Below are 5896 nucleotides of genomic sequence, written 5' to 3' on the forward strand. Positions count from 1 at the left end.
TGATGCTGAGAAACCCTGGTTTAAACCAATAAGGAACAATTTATTGTTCCATATAATAAGCAGTTTCAATGGTGGTCATTTTATGTGTTCATTGAGGAGGTGGGTTCTCCCCACCAGTAGCCTTTGCCTCTGCCATGTATTGGGCCTTTGTTCCCTCAGGGCCACAAGAGGCTACAGTGGCTCCAAGTATCACATCCTCACCCAAGAGCATCTTCCTGTCCCTTTATAAAACTCAAATTCCCTTTCTGTCTCACTAGCCTTGTGTCCCATACCTATTCCTTAATCAATCCTGGGCGAGGGGATTGCCAAGATTAGTTTAATTGACATCTCTCACCCCTATCCCCACGCTGACACTGGGGTATGGAACATGAAACATGAAGAAAATTTATATTCTGTTAAAAAGAAAATGTGTCTTCTGGAGAAAGGAGAGGGTGCTGTGTGGTTCACAACAGGCTCTCTCCAGCATATTAGGTTCATGAAACTGAGAAATGCCGTCCTGGGCCTCAAGGCGGGAACTTGCTGCTCTGTTACTCACTTTGGATTCGCACCTTCATTCACTCATTCCATAAGCAATAGATATTTACGGAATGCCTCTGCATGGTGCAAGGGACATCACAGATGTGTGGTTCCTGCTGACCTGGAGCTTTCAGTCTTGTAAGGGAGACACTAATCAAATAGTCTCATGGATGATGTGCAATTAAAGACAGAGACAGGCTGGGATTTAAAAGCACATGGAGCAGCGACAGCATATTACAGAAGACCTTACAAAGAAGGTGAGGGAGAGTCAGGAAGGGTTTCCTTGGTTGAGCTAAGATCTGAAGAATGTATGAAAATTAGCTTGGTAAAAGACAGGGGACAGAGGAGACTTCCCGAGAATAGTGACCATGTGTGCACATCCCTCTGTGGGGAGAAGCTCAGTGCAGTCCAGGAACAGTCACAGTGGAGTGCAGAGCAGAAATCCAGGGGAGGACAGCAGAGATTTTGAGAGGTTAGGCAAGGGCCGAATCTCACAGGGTTTGCACATGTTAAGGATTTTTGTCTTGGTCTTAAGAGCAAGGAAAATTCATTCAGGTGTCCCAAACAAAGATCTTTTTTTTTTTTTTTTTAAGTGTTTAAAGTTTGTAATTCCTAGTAGGAAAACATTATCTGAATGAATACCCTAATGGCACACCACTGTAAAATGCTTCAGCTGCATTTGGGGGAGGGGATAGGGATTATCTTCAAAGCATCCCGGCTGTCTTGATGAGAAGGTCAGAGGTACACTGGTTTGTATTATTGTGACATCCATAAGGTGATCTAGGTTGCTTTCCCTTCAGCAAGGGCTTTATTTATCAGAAGGGCATTATGTTTGACCTCCATATTTGGCTGACAATTTACTGATAAGATTCATAACCTTTGGGTTGCTCTGGTATTGTGACATATTTGCTGGATGTTGAGCCACATCCTGGAAGGCCACCATAACTTCTGGATCCTGCATGGCTGCAAGAACCTCTGGATCACCAAGAATTTCATTGAGTCCAGGCATTCTGGCCATTCCAGGCATGCCCCCTCCCATTCCAGGCATTCCTCCGGTAAAATTACCAGGCATTCTCCCAGGAAAGCCACCTGGAAAAGAGCCATACTGAGCTCCTGACTGTCGTCTGGCTCCTTCCTCCCTCTGGGCTCTCTCATGCTCTTCTCAAGCCTTCTTAACTCTTTCTATTCCTTCTTTGATTGCTCACTCTTTCCGTTTTCGCTCATACTTTCTCCAATGTTCGGCAACTGTCTGTGCCCTAGGTTGAACTTCTTTTAGGATTGCACTAGCATCTTCATTATAATTCAATTTACAGTCAAGGGCAAGATCATGGGCTGCTTCTTCCCAGTGGCCTAGAAGTCTGTGTGCTCCCCGGCCAGGTGCAGTGGCTCACACCTGTAATCCTAGCACTTTGGGAGGCCGAGGTGGACAGATCACAAGGTCAGGAGATCGAGACCATCCTGGCTAACATGGTGAAACCCCATCTCTACTAAAGATACAAAAAATTAGCCGGGCATGGTGGTGGGCGCCTGTTGTTCCAGCTACTCAGGAGGCTGAGGCAAGAGAATGGCATGAACCAGGAGGCGGAGCTTGCAGTGAGCCAAGATTGCGCCACTGCACACCAACCTGGGTAACAGAGTGAGACTCCCTCTCAAAAAGAAAGAAAGAAAGAAAGAGAGAAAGAGAGAGAGAGAGAAAGAAAAGAAAAGAAAAAAGAAAAGAAAATAAAAGAGAAAAGAAGAGAAAAGAAAAAAGAAAAGAAAAGAAAGTCTGTGTGCTTTCCCTCACCACTTGTCAGGCTGAGCTGAATCAGGATTTATTTCAATGGCTCTGTCACAGTCTCGGATGGCAGCATTTGGCTTCTGTAATTTGACGAAGACACTGGCCCTCTTGGCCTACAAAATGGCCAAGCAAGGATTCAGCTTGATGGCATCCATGAATACGTCAGTGGCTTTCTGCAGTTTACCATCATTTAGGGCTCAATAGCAGCCACCTTCTTATCATTTGCCTGATCCATCATCTCTGTTATCTCTGCATTTTCATCTCCCATTTCTTGATGGGCATCAGTGTCTGGTTCAATCACACCTTCATTATCAATTTCTAGATCACTTTCCTCACTTGATGGTTCATCTGCCTTTAAGTCTTCCTCCACCTTCTTACTATCAGGTTTTTCTTCCTAGGTATTTTCTTCGAATTTAGCTTTCTGAGTAGCAGGTGGTACTTTACCCCACATACTCTCCACCCACTCCCTCAGGAAGCGCATTTCCTTGGTGTGCAGAACACTCGGATCCTGCTTACACATTTTCACAAAGGCACGAAGTTCATTCACTTTGTGGGGTCCATGGTCAGGAGGTGGTGGGCAAAGTTGAGGGTCTGTAGCCCGGTTCCAGGATCAGGCCCTGGCTTGGTATGACTGCACAGAAAGGGCTTTTTATTTATTTATTTATTTTGAGACGGAGTCTTGCTCTGTCACTCAGACTGGAGTGCAATGGTGCGATCTTGGCTCACTGCAGTCTCCACCTCCCAGGTTCAAGTGATTCTCCTGCCTCAGCCTCCTGAGTAGCAGGGATTAGAGGTACCCACCACCACACCCAGCTAATTTCCAAATAAGGATCATTTTGATTGCAGTGTGAAGAACAAAGTGGAGAGAAGCAGGCTAGATTTGGGAAGGTAAGAAACTACTACATGGGTTCAGGCAGGTGAGTTGTGATGGTGGATTGGATCACGGCGATGGTGGGGATGTAGAGAGGTTGTGAGATTTAAGATACATTTGGCCGGACACGGTGGCTCAGGCCTGTAGTCCCAGCATTTCGGGAAGCCAAGGCAGGTAGACTGCTTGAGGTCAGGAGTTCGAGACCAGCCTGGCCAACATGGCAAAACCCTGTCTCTACTAAAAATATAAAAATTAGCCGAGTGTGGCGGCGTGTGCCTACAGTCCCAGTTACTCAGGAGGCTGAGGCAGGAGAATTGCTTGAACCTGGGAGGTGAAGGTTGCAGTGAGCTGAGATTGTGCTACTGCACTCCACTCCAGCCTGGGCAACAGAGCAAGATCTTGTCTCAATTAAAAAAAAAAAAGAAGCCAGACACGGTGGCTCACACCTGTAATCCCAGCACTTTAGGAGGCCAAGGCGGGTGGATCACAAGGTCGGGAGATCGAGACCATCCTGGTTAACATGGTGAAACCCTGCCTCTACTGAAAATATGAAAAATTAGCCAGGCATTGTGGTGGGCACCTGTAGTCCCAACTACTGGGGAGGCTGAGGCAGGAGAATGGCAAACCCAGGAAGCAGAGCTTGTAGTGAGCTGAGATTGTGCCACTGTACTCCAGCCTGGGTGACCAAGCAAGACTCCATCTAAAAAAATAATAATAAATAAATAAATAAATAAATAAAGCAGAAAGAGAGAGAGAGACATTTTAAGAGGTAAAATTGGCCAAATTTATTGATGAATTTCTTGTGGACCAGTGGGGAAAATAAAGGATTAAGGACAGATTCCTAAATTTCTGGATTCAGAAAATGGTTGGAAGGAAGAGCCATTTATTAAGAAAGAAAACAGTGGAAAAAGATCAGACCTCTGGGAAAATTAGAGTTTAGTTTTCATCATGGTGAGATCCCAGCTCCTTTGAGACATCCAAGTGGAGACGCTGAGCAGGCAATTGGATATATGGATCCAGAGATCAAAGAAGAAGACTGGGTTGGAAATATAAATTTAGAGAATATCGGCATACAGATGGTATAGTGGGTGTCTATCACCAAGTAACAAATTACCTCAACACTTGGTGACTTCAAACAACAGCCATTTATTATCTCTTATGGTTTTGTTGTATTGAGACTTTGGACAGTGCATGGAGAGGATAACTTTGTTCTACAGTGTCTGAGGTCTCAGCTGGGAGACTCAATGGCTGGGACCTGAAACTATATATATATATATATAATATATGTATTTTTTTTTTTTTTTTTTTTTGAGACGGATTCTTGCTCTGTCGCCCAGGCTGGAGAGCAGTGGTGCGATCTCGGCTCATGCAAGCTCCACCTTCTGGGTTCAAGTGATTGGTTCTTCAGCCTCAGCCTCCCAAGTAGCTGGGATTACAAGTGCCTGCCACCACGCCTAGCTAATGTTTTGTATTTTTAGTAGAGACGGGGTTTCACTATATTGACCAGGCTGGTCTTGAACTCCTGACCTCGTGATCTGCCCACCTCAGCCTTCCAAAGTGCTGGGATTACAGGCGTGAGCCACCATGCCTGGCCTATATGATATTAATGTTGGCTGCTGCCTGAGGGCTTAGCTGGAGTCTTGGCTGCCAACACCCACATGTGGCCTCTCTATGTGGCCTGGGCTTCCTCACCACAGGATGGATTGCTTCTAAAATCAAGAAGCCTGAGAGAGATCCAGGTGGAGACTGAATTCTTCATACGACCTAACCTCCAAAGTCATAGAGTGTCACTTCCATTTGACCAAAGAAGTCATAAGCTGCCAGGAAGATTCAAGGGGAGGAAACTTAGACCCTACTTCTTGATGGAAAAGTGTCAGTTACATTTTAAGAAGAGTATGTGGGATGGGATAAATATATAGGTGTGGCCATTCTTGGACAATGTCATGAGGCACAGATGCTACTTAAAGGTAGCAAATAAGTTGTCCCAAAGAAAAACAATATGGATGAGGAGAGGAGAGTGCCTAGGATGGAGGTTTGGAGTCATCTTACATGTCGGGATAAAGAAGAAGAGTCTACCAAAATAGACAGAGAAGAAGCAGACAGGGAGTAGAAGAAAACCAGAGAGCATGGCGTCACAGAAGCCATGGAAAGAAAGTTCACTCATTTATTCACTGAGTATTTATCAGGTACCTACTGTATTTATCAGGCACTTACGCCAGACTGTTTTAGGTTCTGGGAATGTAGTAATGAATGCAAAATTCCTTGACTTCATGATGATTACATTCTAGAGGGGAACTATCCAATTAGTTGAAAACTGAAAAAAAAAAAAATGTGCCTTGGACATAGTCACTTGAAGGTCAATGGTGATCTTCATGAAAATGGCTTTTATAAGAAATGGGGACCAAGCATGATGGCTCATGCCTATAATCCCAGCACGTTGGGAGGCTGAGGCAGGAGGATTGCTTCAGCCCGGGTGTTTGAGATCAGCCTGGGCAGCACAGCAAAACCACATCTCTACAAAAAGTAACAAAAAATTAGCCAGGCATGGTGACGTGTGCCTGTGGTCCCAGCTACTTGAGAGGCTGAAGCAGAAGGATAGCTTGAGCCTTGGAGGTCGAGGCCATAGTGAGCAGAGATCATGCCACTGCATTCCAGCCTGGATGACAAGTGAGACCCTGTCTCAAAAAAGAAAAGAAAAGAAAAGAAAAGAAAAGAAAAGAAAAGAAAAG

General features: G+C 45.1%; 1 pseudogene across 1 annotated transcript in view; it reads right to left on the reverse strand.

Moving 5' to 3' along the window:
* Positions 1-1106: 1106 nt before the first annotated feature.
* The window catches only part of LOC111531084, a 5193-nt pseudogene continuing 403 nt past the window's right edge, over positions 1107-5896 (reverse strand). The window contains exons 2-3 of the transcript XR_003309892.1: positions 2294-2887; positions 1107-1883 (exon numbers count right to left, since the gene is read on the reverse strand). The product of XR_003309892.1 is annotated as a putative protein FAM10A4 (transcript). The remainder of the gene's footprint in view (positions 1884-2293; positions 2888-5896) is intronic.

The sequence above is a fragment of the Piliocolobus tephrosceles genome, chromosome 1, assembly GCF_002776525.5.
Source record: "Piliocolobus tephrosceles isolate RC106 chromosome 1, ASM277652v3, whole genome shotgun sequence".
NCBI lineage: Eukaryota > Metazoa > Chordata > Mammalia > Primates > Cercopithecidae > Piliocolobus > Piliocolobus tephrosceles.